This window comes from Grampus griseus, assembly GCF_964374135.1.
Source record: "Grampus griseus genome assembly, chromosome: X".
Lineage (NCBI taxonomy): Eukaryota > Metazoa > Chordata > Mammalia > Artiodactyla > Delphinidae > Grampus > Grampus griseus.
The window spans coordinates 25180464-25196789 of NC_138999.1; the positions used below are offsets into that span (position 1 = coordinate 25180464).

General features: G+C 38.0%; 1 protein-coding gene across 1 annotated transcript in view; it reads left to right on the forward strand.

The window, feature by feature from the left end:
- Window positions 1-16326, forward strand: part of IL1RAPL1 (interleukin 1 receptor accessory protein like 1) — a gene marked incomplete at both ends in the record, with an annotated part of 1136662 nt that overhangs the window by 430137 nt on the left and 690199 nt on the right. The gene's annotated exons all lie outside the window — the stretch shown is intronic.

Sequence of the window (16326 nt, forward strand, 5' to 3'; positions counted from 1 at the left end):
AAGAAAACTAGAATATTGTATGTATCTTAGAAGAATACTTTATCTTAGAATAATGCTAAGACATTGTATGCAGGTTACAAATATTGAGTGATGGAGTGAATGAATAAATATCATCTATCCACCTTTACACACACCGAAACCATCGCTGGTCCCCCATTATGTACAGAGAGACATCCTTCTGATATAAGAAGCCTGCATAATAAAGTGCTTAAGTATATGGATTCTAGAGTTAAAGACCTTGCGTTCAGATTAATACTCTAATACTCTCCAGCTCTAATACTTCCTAGCTTTGTGACTTTTTGGAAATTGCATGACCACACTAAACCTCAGTTATCTCATTTGTAAAACATGATAAATAATAATTATTACCACTCATGATGGTTTTGAAGATTAAATAAGACAGTGCATTTAATATATTTTCACAGTGCCTGGCCTACGCAATAGATCAATAAATGTTGGTTATAACAGCTAAGTCCCTCTACTATCTGTATTTCTCCTGTCGTCCAGCCATATGGAGTAGGCACCCATGTGTCTCCTGCCTTTGCAGCATGATGGAGAGTAAAATGCATCGATACTGGTTCAGTTTCAGGCTCTGAACTGGCTGTATGACCTTGAGCAAGATTCTTCACAGCCCTTAGTTTGTCTCTCTGTGGAATGGAGCTAATTGCAACATATAGCTCAAGAATTTGTCTTAACTCTGTCTCTACACAAAGCAGTCACATTGAACAACAGCTAAAACTGGCCAATGAGACCGTCTACTATAAGGATGATACGATGGATGTTTTTCCTCAACATGTTGAAGAACCACAGAAAACATTTTCTCATTTTATTGGAAGTAGTTGTGTTCCTTTGAGTCCACGTATTGTTGTTGTTTTCATCTGACCAGGCTTTCATCTTTCAGTTGGCTGCTAACTGAAAAAAATCTGTACTCGCTTTAGTGGAAACCTTGCTCTGTATCCTTCTATTTCCCTTTTTCTTCCCCTTACCAATCTCTAATTTATGTTTTCTTGCTATATTTAGGTAATTTACCTTAAATTCTTGAAAAAGTAAAAATAAATATATAAATATCTTTCAGGGTTGTTATATACGTAACAAGCACTATTCAAGTGCCATTTTTAGAAGTGTAGGCATAAGTGTTTTACTGGTGAGAATTAATAGATAATATCAGAAAACCTGATACAGGGAAACAGATAAGAAAGCAACTTCAGAAATCCTGTCAAATGAGTCCCATTTCTTGCCATTGAATAGATCATGGATGCAATTCATAAAAATGCAAATACAGTAATTATTATATCACTCCTTTGGTTAAAAGATCTTGAGCTGTAGCATAAGGAAGTACATGTGCTAGGCAGCCTGTGATTTAATGAACTGATGTTATTATTGAAACTGGTACTCTCTCCCCTCACAGAGGTATGGCTGAATCTATGGGTTAGCCAGCCACTTTTCCACCAGATTCTGTTTGAAAGTCAATTTGTGAATCATCCCGGTTGCCTCATTGAACGTAATGTTGAGCAGCAAGATTTCTGTGCTCTATTGATGTGTTTAAGCAGCACTAAACAACCACACACATCAATGGAAATGCTGGTCAGATCATCTCTCTATCATTCTCCAGCAAAAACAGTTGACTGAGAACTTCCTGGTTTTTCAGTTGTTTGCATCACTATATTCTAATAAACATGCTTCTCTGTGGAGATAGACTAATGCTTCATCATGGAAAAATAATTGGAAGGTTTGACTGAAATAAAACTACGTTTGTGGATGCAGTCTCTCTTTCAAGATATTTAAATACTACTTCAGTTTGCAGGCTTAAAAGGAAATAACTTTCCTGTGACTTTATTGAGCAGAGATACGGTAGTCACGCTGTACGTTGGATTGGGGAGATTGACCATGCTCTGAGATCATTAACAAGAGGATTGAGCTCTATTCTGGTTAGCTTAGAATGGCTGTAATTTGTGCTAGCCATCACTGACTTGCACCAAAAAGATAAACTATAGGTACAAGCAGCAAATCTCAAGGCCTCTTATGATTCTTATACTATTCCTCCTGTTTCTTAAAATTTTTTTCCCATTTTGAGGTCACAACGGTAACACCTCATATACCCAACATTAGAAATAAGGACATCTGTATTGCATTGATATTGTTAAATTGGTATTCAGTAAAAGAAAACCATCCCTTGCAGTAATGGGTGAGAACTTGCCTTTCACCCAGAGCCAAGTTCATTAGAAATTCATGCTCACAGCCCAGAGAAAAACAGAGATTTTATGCGATTTCAACAAGTAATATATCTGCATGATGGGTTGTTCCAAGAAACTGAGCAAATGAAAATGTCAGTTTGCAGAAACTGTCAAAACCAGCATAACCTAATTTAGAATTGCTGCTTATCTAATAAACTACCAGTAGCCCTACCAGATAGAGTTCTGTCAGTCTTGCAGAAAAAGTACTCATTTCTCTTGCACCTAAGTTAGGTTTATAGACACCCTAGGCTCTGCTAATGGGAAAAGAGCATGAACTAATTAGATACGGCACCCAATCATTAAACAGCAGCAAGCATAGGTATAGTGTTCTTAGCTACGAAATGCCAGAATCCTTGATCTGGGTATGCTTGGGTATGTCAGAGTGGGAGCCAGATTTGTATGCAGTTACAAAAGTGTGCCGTGTTCCATGATTTGCATATGGCACATCCTGAAAAAAATACAAATTGATAAGTAATTTTATTAATGTAATGTTTACTGTGTGAGTTTGAGTTGCAAACATTTTCAGTATGTAACTTGTAGAAGCACTGACAGGTAATTATTTGGATATCTTCATGTTTGCATCTAAGGGACTCGAATACTACTACTTTGCATAATCACCACGCCTTTACCAACATCATCTCTGACTTCATGATTTGTGGCTGTTAGTTATCGTGAAACAAGTGTTAGACTGGCAGTGGGTAACACTGCTGCAGTAGCGTATACACATTCAGTGGATTCTAAACCAGTAGTAGAGAAACTCTGAAGAGGGTGGAGCAGGAGATGACAAGAGTGCGGAGGTAGGAGGGGTGTGTGGTGAGGTATTAGTAAAGAAGAAAATATTCATGCACTTTGTGATTGCATAAAATAATTTGATTGCAAGTTTCAAAGACAGACTGAAAAAGAATGTAATCAGTTCTCTGCATGTTGGCACAATAGAAATTTATGGGGAGACTGGAGGAAATGATAGGAGAACAGCTGAATGAACTCAATAGCTATGATGTGGAGCCTTCCTTATTGTTGAGAATGGAAAAGAATGCAGAAGCACAGTGCAACAGATTTGGCAGCAAGCTGTGTTTTCTCAGTACAGTAGATCCCTATTGCTCATGAGTATTAGAGAAAGATCTACACACCTGCTTCTGTTATTCTCAAGCCGAATGATGATTACACAGTTTATAAATAGCCTTTCCTTCCTCTCTGCTAATGTTTCCTTATATGTCGGAGAAGGTAGATTATCTAGCTATCTAAATATCACCTGGAATTGTTATACCATGCAGCATGTGTTCAAGAAAATGGAGCAGGACTGTCCTGGTGGTGCAGTGGTTAAGAATCCACCTGCCAATGCAGGGGACACGGGTTCAGTCCCTAGTCTGGGAAGATCCCACATGCTGCGGAGCAGCTAAGCCCGTGTGCCATAACTACTGAGGCTGCACTCTTGAGCCAGTGGGCCACAACTACTGAGCCCACATGCCACAACTACTGAAGCCCGAGCACCTAGAGCCTGTGCTCCGCAACAAGAGAAGCCACTGCGATGAGAAGCCCGCGCACCACAACGATGAGTAGCCGCCGCTCACCGCAACTAGAGAAAGCCCGTGCGCAGGAACAAAGATCCAATGCAGCCATACATAGATACATACATAGATACATGCATACATACATATAAAAATTTTAAAATACTTATAAAAACCAAAAGAAACTGGAACAGATGATTTTGGTTCAAAGTTTTAGATAATACGATATTTTCAACATCTTTAATCATATTCTTCACAGTTTCTATCTGTTCTTCCCTCACCATCTATTAAAAACGATCACTGTGGCCTTAGAGGCCTATTACCTGGAGTCATTTTGACACATTATTGTCATTGCTTGCCATTGTTTGCCGTCCTCCTTGCAATTTCACAAACTACACAATTTGTGTAATTTCTGTTCATATACCATTTCTTAAGGCCGTCTTTGCTTTACTGTTTACTCAATCACTTGTGAATTTGGGAGTTAACCTTCTTGGCCTACATGACAACAGCCTCTCCTTATCTCCTAATTGTCTCCATTTCTTTCTAGCCGTTAGAGATCACCAAGACTCAGTTTGGTCATCCATTGGGTTTGGGAGGGTAGAAGCATCATTTTATAGATATCTTCAGTGACTCACATTTGTTCACCAAGAACCTACAGTCACGTACAGTCATCAACTGTAGAGGATGGATGTGGGTATGTGGAATTTGAAGACCAGAATGTCACTGAGGTCAGAGGCAGATGTGGCTGTCTTCAGTAGTAGAGTTTTATTAGAACATGGCCTAGAACTTCATTTTTGAAACAAAAATGTGTGTAATCCCCTTTTTCCTTATCAATGACCTCTTAATATCTACTGAATTAGTACTGCAAGTTATGATTTAAAGAGGATTTTTAAAAATCTGAATTTAAACACTTTCATATTTCTCTATATTTTACAGAGATAAAATTTTGAATTTTATCATTCAAAAAGATAACAGCCTTTAAAATTAAAATTTATATACCATATATGCCTAGTAATCTAGGAAAATGGAAGTATTGATAGGAAAACTCTTTTCGTGGTCTGTGTTAAAATTGTATAGTCTTACTCATTTATAGTAATCTATTTAGAATTTTTCTTTTATAGTCTAATTTCTGTTGCAGAAGGTGGGATAGTTATTTTCCTTCTCATTAGTCCTGCTTTTTTATGTGGTAGAGAATTATTATAACTAAATTACATTACTTTTTAAAAATCAGTTTTTTTTTTACATAAAGACCTTGAATATCACACCACATTCAATTTCCAGTTTTAAATGGTAATTTTTAAAAAAATGAGTAGTGTGCATTGGATCTCTTTTGCAGCTGAAACAAATTTTCAAAAGCTTAATGGCTTACAACAACACAATTTTATTGCCTTCCACTTCTGGAGTTAGAAATTTGACACAGGTCTTACTGGTCAAGTTGTCAGCAGAGCTATAGGAAAGAATCCATTTGCTTGCCTTTTCCAACTTCTAGAGGTGGTACACATTCCATGGCCCATGCTTCTCTTTCACCATCTTAAAGGCCAGCAATGTCTCATTTTTCTGACCATTCCTCAGTGGGCGTATCTCCCTCTCTGATTCTGTTCTTCTTCCTCCCTCCTCCACTTTAAGGGCCCTTATGATTACATTGGACTACCTGGATAATACAGGGTACTCTTCCTATTTTAAGGTCAGCTGATTAGCAATATTAATTCCATCTGATACCTTAATGCCCCTTTGCCATGTTATCCTACCAATTCACAGGTTCCTGGGATTAGGATGTTGGACGGCTTGGGGGGCGAGGGAGGGGCTTTATTCTGCCTACCACATAGTGGTACGTATGTAAATATACCTGTGTATGTTATGTAAACATATATGTATGTTATGTAACTATATTTTTTTCCAAAGTCTGCTTGTTAAAACAAACATCAGTAGAATAGATTAAATATTTTTTAGTTTGTTATTTTGGCACTAGATTTGTACCTATAGGATGAAACAAAATAAACCCAATGATACAGTGTGTGCTTTGACTCAAGAGACTGAAGTCAGAAAATTGCCAACATTTCCAGACTTTTCCCTATAAGCCATTAACAATTGCTGATGCCTCTGTGATACTGTATTCAACAAATGAAGAAAACATTTTCTTTGTTACTCTGTCAAGTGGAACCATTTTCAGACCCAATTCTAAATTCCTAAATTGAGGGATTAAGAGCAAGCTCTCAGTCACTGTCATCCAGAATTCATTTGGCATTGCTGCTTAGAGTGAGTACCCATGAAACTTTGTGTGCAGTGCAGGAATGTTTTGTGTTTGGGGTTTGGGAGTTGTGATAATTTGGATGATTCCTATGGAAATAGGAACTAGTAGAGTCATAAGGTACATGGCCATATTCTTAAGGTAAGCATACTGTCCGGTGACATGAATTGAGGTAAGAAATTGATTTAGGGAACTCCCTTTTGGGCTGAGCTAAGTAGTTCTTAACACAAAGGCACCATGATACCATGGTAAAAATGGTGGATTAGGATACAGGAGACTTAGTTTCTGGTCCTGGCTCTATCTCTAATTATCCATATCCTTTTGAACAAGTTAAAAGATATCTTTTGGCGTCATTTCTCTCATTTTAAAAATGAGTTGAGGTGGAATTATCACTGAAGTCCTCTATCATTCAAAGCTTCTGTGATGTTGTGTTATAATCCCGGTTTTACATGGCCACCATATGCTTCATATTATCTGTGGTGGCTCATGGAATAAAGGGGGTTGGGCTCAAAAAAAGTAATACAGCACTTAGATGTGATATCACAGAGATATTGCAACTACGAGTATTGGAAACAAAGAGCTCACTGAAATGCTGAGAGCTAAAAAGGGCTCTTTTCGCACGTCTCTGATACTTTACTGTTTGCTGAGTTCAGTTCCAATGGCATTGGTAAATGTGAAGGGGTCTTAAAAAGAAATAGCATAAGGATTTTTTACTATAGCTTTGCCTTATTGTGTATGGAATAGACTTGATGCTAGAAGGTTGATAGCAAAGTGAAATTCTCTGTAGAAGATTTTTATCCCACCTGACTTCTTTTAAAGAATTGAAGTTGCCCTCCTAGGGGAAGACAAATGACCCTACAAGATGCAGTGAAAATAGAGAATGTTATCGTAGTAGAGATAGGAATGGGCCACAAACACAATCTATTCGATGCCCACATTTAACTGATCAGACATGCAGAGAGGCTCCATGATTCACTCAAGGTCATGAAGCGAGTTAGTTACAGAGTCAGGATTGAGACTGGATCTACTCTTTCCCACATTAGCTATGTTCAACCTTTCATACTTAAATTGCATATGATAATATATACTATTAAATGGGGTTTGGGGGGTTAAACGTTGATAATACTCAACATCAGTCACTAATTTGAATGAGTTAATACTTCAGTGGTGCTTTGTAACTGCCAAGCACTGTTCTAGATGCTTGACTCTTTTGGTTTTAACTCATTTCATCATCCCAACAACCCTATGAGACAGTTCTCGTTCTACTCATGTTTTACAGGAGGGGGAGCTATGCCCCAGTTCACACTTTGAATACATGGTAAAGATGGGATTTGAACCCAGTCAGTTTGGCTCAAAACGCTGTGTTCTCAATTATTCTTTAATACCTCAGAACTTAAATGCTTTAAGGGCTTCCCTGGTGGCGCACTGGTTAAGAATCCACCTGCCAATGCAGGGGACACGGGTTCAAGCCCTGGTCCGGGAAGATCCCACATGCCTTGGAGCAACTAAGCCCGTGCGCCACAACTACTGAGCCTGTGCTCTAGAGCCCACGTGCCACAACTACTGAAGCCCGCGTGCCTACAGCCCGTGCTCCACAACAAGAGAAGCCACCACAATGAGAAGCCCGTGCACAGCAAGGAAGAGTAGCCCCCGCTCGCAGCAACTAGAGAAAGCCTGCATGCAGCAATGAAGACCCAACGCAGCCAAAAATGAATTAATTAATTTAAAAAAATAAATTGCTTTAAGAAAAATTAAACTACTTGGTTGGACATGGATTCTTTTATGACTGCAATCAAATAAGGCAAAACAATTTATTACTTGGATCTTTTTTTTTAATTAATTAATTAATTTATTTTTTGGCTGTGTTGGGTCTTCATTTCTGTGCGAGGGCTTTCTCTAGTTGCGGTGAGCGGGGGCCACTCTTCATCGTGGTGCGCGGGCCTCTCACTGTCGCGGCCTCTTGTTGCGGAGCACAGGCTCCAGATGCGCAGGCTCAGTAGTTGTGGCTCACGGGCCCAGTCGCTCCGCGGCATGTGGGATCTTCCCAGACCAGGGCTCGAACCCGTGTCCCCTGCATTGGCAGGCAGATTCTCAACCAGTGCGCCACCAGGGAAGCCCCTATTACTTGGATCTTTATGTATATGATTTTTCTGTCTAATTGAGGCTGTCATTCATTCACATGTAATGATTAAGCATCTGCCGTATGTACAGGACTTTACCAAGTGTTCTAGGGGCTACAAGGATAATGTAGTTCAAAATGATAGCATGCGTGGTAAAATAGTATCACTCAAAGTCTAATAAATAGCATTACAACAGTTCTCACATATTACATATTAAATATAGGCCATGCTTTGTCCCGAGTGCCTTGTATATATTTTCTAGTGTAATTTTCCCATCAGCCCCTTAAAACAAGTCATTTTCTCAGTTTTTATCAACGACGAAACTGAGACCTAATAGGTAAGCAACTTAGCCATGATCACAAAGCAGCAGAATTAGCATCCAAATCTAGATCTGTGTGAGTGATGATCCCATTTTATTTCTACTACTCTGCTCCGAATCTAAGGAAGGAGTGTGCAGTACTGCTGTCCAGGCCCAGCTGGGAAGATGTTATTTCTGAATGCTTGGCTAGAATCCTTCGGGTCATTTTTGCCCAGATATTAGAGGCTCCTGGGGGCTTTCAGCATCTCCTCACACATGGTAGTGAGGAGAAATCATAGCGTTCATCTCCAGGCTTTCTATTTAGGCTCTGCTCACCAATTAAATTTAAGATCAGAGTGTTGCAAAGTATTTAGGAGTCTGAGTGATGGAATGAATAGAAACAGAGATATGCAACTAACTTTCTAAATGGGGATCTTAACTTAAAAAATAATGATGACTTTTGCCCCTTTCCTGCTGCTCTATTACTTTTTTCACATTACTTCCGTGTTGCTTGTCTTGTCTACCTCTAAAGATCTACTCTTCCTAAGATCTGGAGCCTCCTCTGATTCAGGCTCTCACATAGGAAATGCAATGAGTCTCTCTCCTTTCTCCAGATAATGATGTGGTTGCAGCCTTTTATGCCTATTGAGTGACACTGTTGAAAAGAGGATTGCATCTCTACCATTTAGAGAGTCTTGAATTATGAAACAGTTTTTCTCTCTCTTCCTCCCTTTCTCCTCTTTCTTCTTCACACATGCACGTCAACATTGTGTAATTCCGTGTGTATCCCTGTTATTTATTTGTTTTTCGGTATTATGGTGACTCACAGCTTAGGGGTGTAACTGCATATATATTATATTCAGATGGAGACTTGTTAAGACAAATACAGTCTCCCTGACACTGATGCTTGTAGTCAACACTGGAATAGGAAGTTTAGAGCTGCATTAAAATTTTTGTAATTGGCTGCCATAGAAACCAATGCAAGAGTGACTTTGTACTGAAATATGACATCTCAGGGATGTGTCTGGTGAATCTTTGATGCACGAAGTGAAATAAATTAGAAAGCCTTTTTTTTTTTTGCGGTACGCGGGCCTCTCACTGTTGTGGCCTCTCCCGTTGCGGAGCACAGGCTCCGGACGCACAGGCTCAGTGGCCATGGCTCACGGGCCCAACTGCTCCGCGGCATGTGGGATCTTCTCAGACTGGGGCACGAACCCGTGTCCCCTGCATCGGCAGGTGGACTCTCAACCACTGCACCACCAGGGAAGCCCAGAAAGCTATTTTATATAGACCCTTTTAGATCCTCAAAACCTGAGTCTCAAAGCACTTGAACAAAGTAACTATTTAGAAAAAGAAAAGACATTGGTCATTGGCATTCTTAAATTCATTAAAAAGACTTTCTTTAGTTGTTAATAGCATTTGATGGGAGAATTACTCTATCCAGAGCATGCAGCTCACCTGAGAAGTGATTTAAGGATTTCATTTTGTGCCTTTTAAAAAATAAGCTTCTCATCTTCCATCCCTAAATCAAAAGTGGCATAAAATTTCAGAGGTCAAGGTTTAATAGTCAGCAAATAAACATTTGCAAAACTGTTAAATGATGATTTTTTTGCATTTACTATGCAATTGCATTCACATTTGCTGTATCAAGGAATATGTTCTTTCATTCACTACATGTATGCAAGCAATAAAAGTGGTGAGTTACCTGCATATTCCAATTACTGAGGTTCCTCTAACCATTCTAACTTCTGTCTTTAATACATGAACCAAACTTGGCATTCTTCAGATACTATAAAAGAACACCTTGACATATATTTTAGCCCCCATAGAATTCTTCAAAGGTGTACTTCCTGTCTTAATATACAGAATATCTCAAATATAAATTTCCTTTACTCTCTTGGTGATTCTTTATGATATCTGTGTGTCTTAGTTATTGTGATCTGCTGGTGCTTTAGTGTAGGTACAAGTACAGAATAAGAATTGTTAAAACCTCTTCCCTTTTTTACGAATGTGACTCGCAAGATACCTTTAGCAATCAATGCCTGAAGGACAACTGAGCTAAATGCAAGTGGTTAATTAAGCCCCACCTTAGACCCCGCACTTAGCAACACCAAAACTCTATTCCCATATACAGCAGAAATGTCTTATGCCTCCAGGTGCCACATTGATGAGGTACAGGTGACTCTTTCCCCACCCTACTCCCGATAGCTGACCTACCTCTCGTCACCACCATGCTGCCTAGCCTCTGAGAGGATTCTCATAACAGCCAGTGGGGCTGCTCTGAATGATTGCCATGGAACTCTTTCCTTTTCCCTAAGTTCCCACCATCCCCTTTTTCTTTCTTGTGCCTTTTGTTGCTACTCCAAATTTTCTGTAAAAAGTTAACTTATGTATAGAGTACCAAGCCCTCAGAATGTATATCCTTTCAAGTGGAAAATCAAATAATCACAGCATGGTGGGCGCTCTTTTTATAGTTTTCTATGTTATTGGTCTGTTGCTTGGATCCACAGAGAATGCTTCATTCTTCCCAAGGAGGAAAGGTTTGCACCTCCTCCTTCTCTAACCACAATTGTTCTGAAGTCTAGAGCTGTTCTCCAAGTTTGAGAGTTCTGAAAGTTTGGCCTTAGGCAGGGAAGAGAGTAATGTGTATGCATATGTGTGTACATATGCACTTACAGTCTTGGCCAGTAGTAGGCATATGCTTAAATTAATTTGACATGCTGTTTATTTTTAACATAAGGTGAAGCACAAAAATGAACCACTGCCTCAAAGATGTTAAAAAAAATGTTCAGATCAAACGTGAAAGAGCAAATCAACAACCAATGATGTAATCATACCTAAATTAGGTTCATATATTTTGTTTTACCTGGAGCACACAAATTAGCTTTGTAAGTTTGTCAGCTATGCCTAGATATTTACTATAACCTATAATTTTCTAAAATCATATATGACTTTTAAATTCATCAAAACTCTATACCACAAAATGTATTAGATATTGGGGAAAGGGGCTTATAAAACAAAACACACATATTCATTAATTTACTTATTTTAGTCTGATTAGATGCTGAAAAAAGAAAAAAATCAGTAGGATCCCATGAATTTCAAAGACTATTACACAAATGAAACTGCACTCACCTGGCCCCAGGAACACGTCACACAGTTATTAAAGACACTACAGTATCATATTCTAATAATACACAGAAATAAAGAACGAAGAGAGAAATACAAAACTGCGCCAACAGTGGTGAAACGTAAACACATTAAAAAAAATCAGAAGCTTTGGGAAAACATAAAGTGAATGTCCTTTGTATAGTAAAGGTGTACAATTTAGAATGTCCTCTTTGGAGTCTAATTTAGACATCAGGGTAAGGAGGGGTTATTTGGTGGCAGTAATGACATGAAGAGATTAAAAACAGGACATGTAAGGCCATGTGTGTTTTGGTGTGGCATTTTGAGCAGTTAGTGGAACCACTAGGATTCGTGACACTATCTCTAGTTGGGGAAGGTACTTTCATATTGTAGGTAATTTTGTGGAGAGGTAGAGGAATAAGGGTGGGGTCTGAAGAGGTGACATAGTTCTTTCTGGATGCTTCAAATTTGCTATAAATTAACAAAAGCAAAAAGCAAACAAAGAAAGTTGCATGCAACTCATATCTCACAATATAAGTCATATAAAAGGCTCTTACAAATCAGTAAGATCAACAACTCAACACAAAAATGGACATATTATATGAATAAGCAGCTCATAGGAAAGGAAGTCAACTGATTTTGAAATACGTGAAAATATTCGACCTCCTTCATAATAAAAGAAATCTAAAGAAACAACAATTTCACCCATCAGGTTAACAGAGTTAAAAAATGGCAAGAGTGTAGAGAATCAGATGCTCATACATTGCTGATGGGAGTTTAATCGATGCAGCCTATATGCACAGCAATTTAGCAATACCTATCAAGACGAACATGGCACATACTCTTTGACTCAGCAGTTCTCAAATTTATCTTGCAGTTACACTCATCCATGCCATACGTGTGTGCGTGTGTATGTGTGTGTGTACATTCATTATCTTTTGCATTGCATAAGATTTGAAATTACTTAAATGTGCATCAACAGAGGACTGGTCAAGAAAATTGTAGTTCATCCACACAGTGGACACCATTCAGGTATGAAGAAGAAAGAGACAATTTTATATGTGCTCATATGGAAAGATCTCGAAAATGTTAAATGAAAAAATAGAGGGTGCAAAAAAAATGGATATAATATACTACCAGTTGGGGGAAAGAATATGCTCAGGCACACACACACACACGCGCGCACACGCATGCACTATAATGACCATAGGATATCTCTGGCCTGTTTGTACTTGAAATTGGTTAAGGAAGTTGCCTCCGGAGAGCAAGACTGGTTGGTTGGGGAGACTGGAGTGGGAGGAAGACTAACTTTCCAACTTAGACACTTTCATGCCTTTCACATTTTATATCTTATTGTTTGGCTTTGTACTAAAAATAATTAAAAACCAAAGGGATTAGAGGAAAGTATGGGTTCTAAGACACATTCTATCTGAGAAAAAAAGTGCGCATTTAGCTTGAACTACTTTTGCTATATTAGGAATCTGGTAATAGTGAACACAAATCAGGAGAAAGAAAAATTTTCACAGATATTTTGACATCCTACTGAGATCATTTGATAGTTTCTGCCTGGTTAATATATCTTAAGTGATTGTGGAGAGGATGCTGTGACCCAGAAATGCAATCATTCATTATAGTATCTCGCTTACATCCCATTACCACTGACAGCACTCTGTTACCTTTAAATTTTTTTTTGCATCAGAGTCTCAGTTATTTAACTGTTCTCCATTTATTAAGCAATATATGAATCAGACTCACATTCTGTATTCATAACAAGAATCAAAATATGTATTTCTTATAGCAGTTATAGATTACAACAGTGAAAAATGGATTTCAGAGTATGAAGGGTGGAGAACAAGTCAAAATCTAATATGAATGGGAGAGAACGTTTTTGTTATAATTATAATGCCCTGATGGCCTAATTTTCCTCGTTACTGCTGAATGATATTTTTGAAAAGTATGTATAAGTTAAGGTACCAAATGCAAAACAGTGAAATAAGGAAAAGACATAAGAAATAAAGGAATCCCCATTTATTACCCAATTTACATGAAAATGTTACTTTAATTGGTAGCGTTAAATGCTGTATCGGAAATTTTACACATCGTTTTATATGACATCTCTTTCCTTAAGGTGTTGAAGTGATTATTTTCTTGTAATAATTTAAAAAATCTTGCACAAGTGACATAACTTAGATATGTAGACTCAAGTTGTCCATAAGAATTGCTGATTCAATTTTCTCCTCAATGTACCTCAACCTATAATTTATTAGTGAGAATATGACATTTTCCTCTTCCATTGGACTTCGTTTTGTTACCACACTTGCCACTTTCATTCACCATGCTGCTTAAGGGACAGATGTCCTAAAGGGAGGAAAAAGAAAACCGCAACTGAGAAATCAAAACAACAACAAAAATTTAGCTAAATAATGAAAGATATTTGGCAAGGATCTTGGTGATGTCCAGGTTAACAAACTTGCTTAAGAGTAGGATGGGCATCATTCAGGGTTTCTCACCTTTTGGAAATACGAAGAAAGCATTAAACCATTAAACTATTAGGCTGTGGCTTGTGGATAAGATTTCAGAGAGCCAGTTTACTGAGTGCTGAGGATGCTATTCTTTTGAGGCCTCTCATTACCTTTTAACATTTGGGATCCAAAGTAGAGAATGATTTCTCCTCAACACCAGAGGCCATTTCATCATCATTTCAGTCTCTTCTGAAGTATTGTTCTCTCATTTCTTCTGCTGCATGATATCTAAAATATTAAGATTTATTTCTCTGCATTGTATCATTAAAAATAAGAATCTTTCCACAAGGAAAAAAAAAGGTGTTCAGCTGAGACCAGGGGCTTCTTTTGATTCTTTTAAGTAAACTCCTGTTTGTGTCGGCAGTGGTACCTTGGCTGCTGTCCAGGAGTTTAATTGGCCCTCGTTTGCCCAATCTCCTATACCAGATAAACTTATTACGGAATCTCAGGACTCCAAAATCCCCCATCAGACAGAACAAGCCTTTTAATGAAAATCCCTCATTTTACCTAGCTTTTGGCTTGGTTTGCGCCACCTAAATCCCTTCTCACTTGTGAGAAATGCATTACTTTTTCTAACAACCATGCTAATTCTAAACCAGGAGACATTTATTTTGGATCATTTCTTTTCTGGAATGATTCAAAGTTCAGGAAAGTAAAATTGGAAAGGAAGTTAAATTAGGCTGAAATAGCAAGGAGACAAAATTAAATTGGATTTTATAACCTCTGTTTTGCAACTAGGTTGATGTTAATTTGTATCTTGAAAGACAAAGCGCTTGAACATTTGCTATTTTTTAATTTACAGTGTTTTCTTCTACACTAATAAATCAGTGTATATAATTCATGTGTCTAGATTCTGTACCTTTTATTCATCCATTTAGTTATTCTTACATTCCACAAATATTTAGTGAGTGTCTTCTAAGTTAAAGGCACTGCTAATAGAGTAGAGCAAAGAAACCAACAAATACAAAAGAAAATCCTAACTCTAATGGAACTTATCGTTTAGGTAGTGATAATTGTATGAAGAAAAATAATGTATATAAGATAACAGTACAGTGTACATATGGAGATGGGGCAGATAAATTTATATTCCATATAACGTACCTATATCCATATCCATATATATCTACATGGATATAGATTGTATGTTGTATTAGAGGAAGTCACAGATGACACCTGTGATAGGATGACTTTTTTTTTAACATGCCCACTTTTTTTTAATTGAAGTATAGTTTATTTACAGTGTTGTGTTAATTTCTGCTGCACAGCAAAGTGACCCACCTATACGTATACATACATTCTTTTTCATATTCCTCTCCACCATGGTCCATCACAGGATATTGAACATAGTTTCCTGTAGGAACTTGTTATTTATCCATTCTATATATAATAGTTTGCATCTGCTAATACCAAACTCCCAATCCATCCCTCCCCCACCTACCCTCCCCCTTGGCAACCACAAGTCTGTTCTCTATGTCTGTGAGTCTGTTTCTGTTTTGTAGATAGGTTCATTTGTGTCATATTTTAGATTCCACATATATGTGGTTTCATATGGTATTTGTCTTTCTCTGTCTGACTTACTTAGTATGATAATCTCTAGTTCCATCTATGTTGCTGCAAATGGCATTATTTCATTCTTTTTTATGGCTGAGGAATATTCCATTGTGTATATGTACCACATCTCCTTTACCCATTCATCTGTTGATGGACATTTAGGTTGTTTCCATGTCTTGGCTATAGTGAATAGTACTGCTATGAACATAACGGTGCGTGTATCTTTTTCAATTATAGTTTTTATCTGGATATATGCCCAGGGGTGGGATTGCTGGATCATATGGTAGCTCTGTTTTTAGTTTTTTTGAGGAACCTCCATGCTGTTTTCCATAGTGGCTGTACCAACTTACATTCCCACACCCTCTCCAGCATTTATTATTTGTTATTTTGTAGACTTTTTAATGATGGCCATTCTGACTTGTTTGAGGTGGTACCTCATTGTAGTTTTGATTTTCATTTCTCTAATAATTAGCGACTTTAAGCATATTTTCACGTGCCTGTTAGCCATCTGTATGAGATAGGATGACTTCTAAGAAAATTTTAAAAAGTGAAGAGGTGAGTCATGTAGCCTTATGGAGAGAAGAGAATTATAGGCAGGACACAGCAAATGCAAAGTCCTGTGGTGAAAGCATGTTTTGTGTCTAAGGAACAGCAGGGAGTGATATGGGTTGAGCGGAAATGCTAGAAGATGAAAGAGATGGGGTGGGGGTGGAACA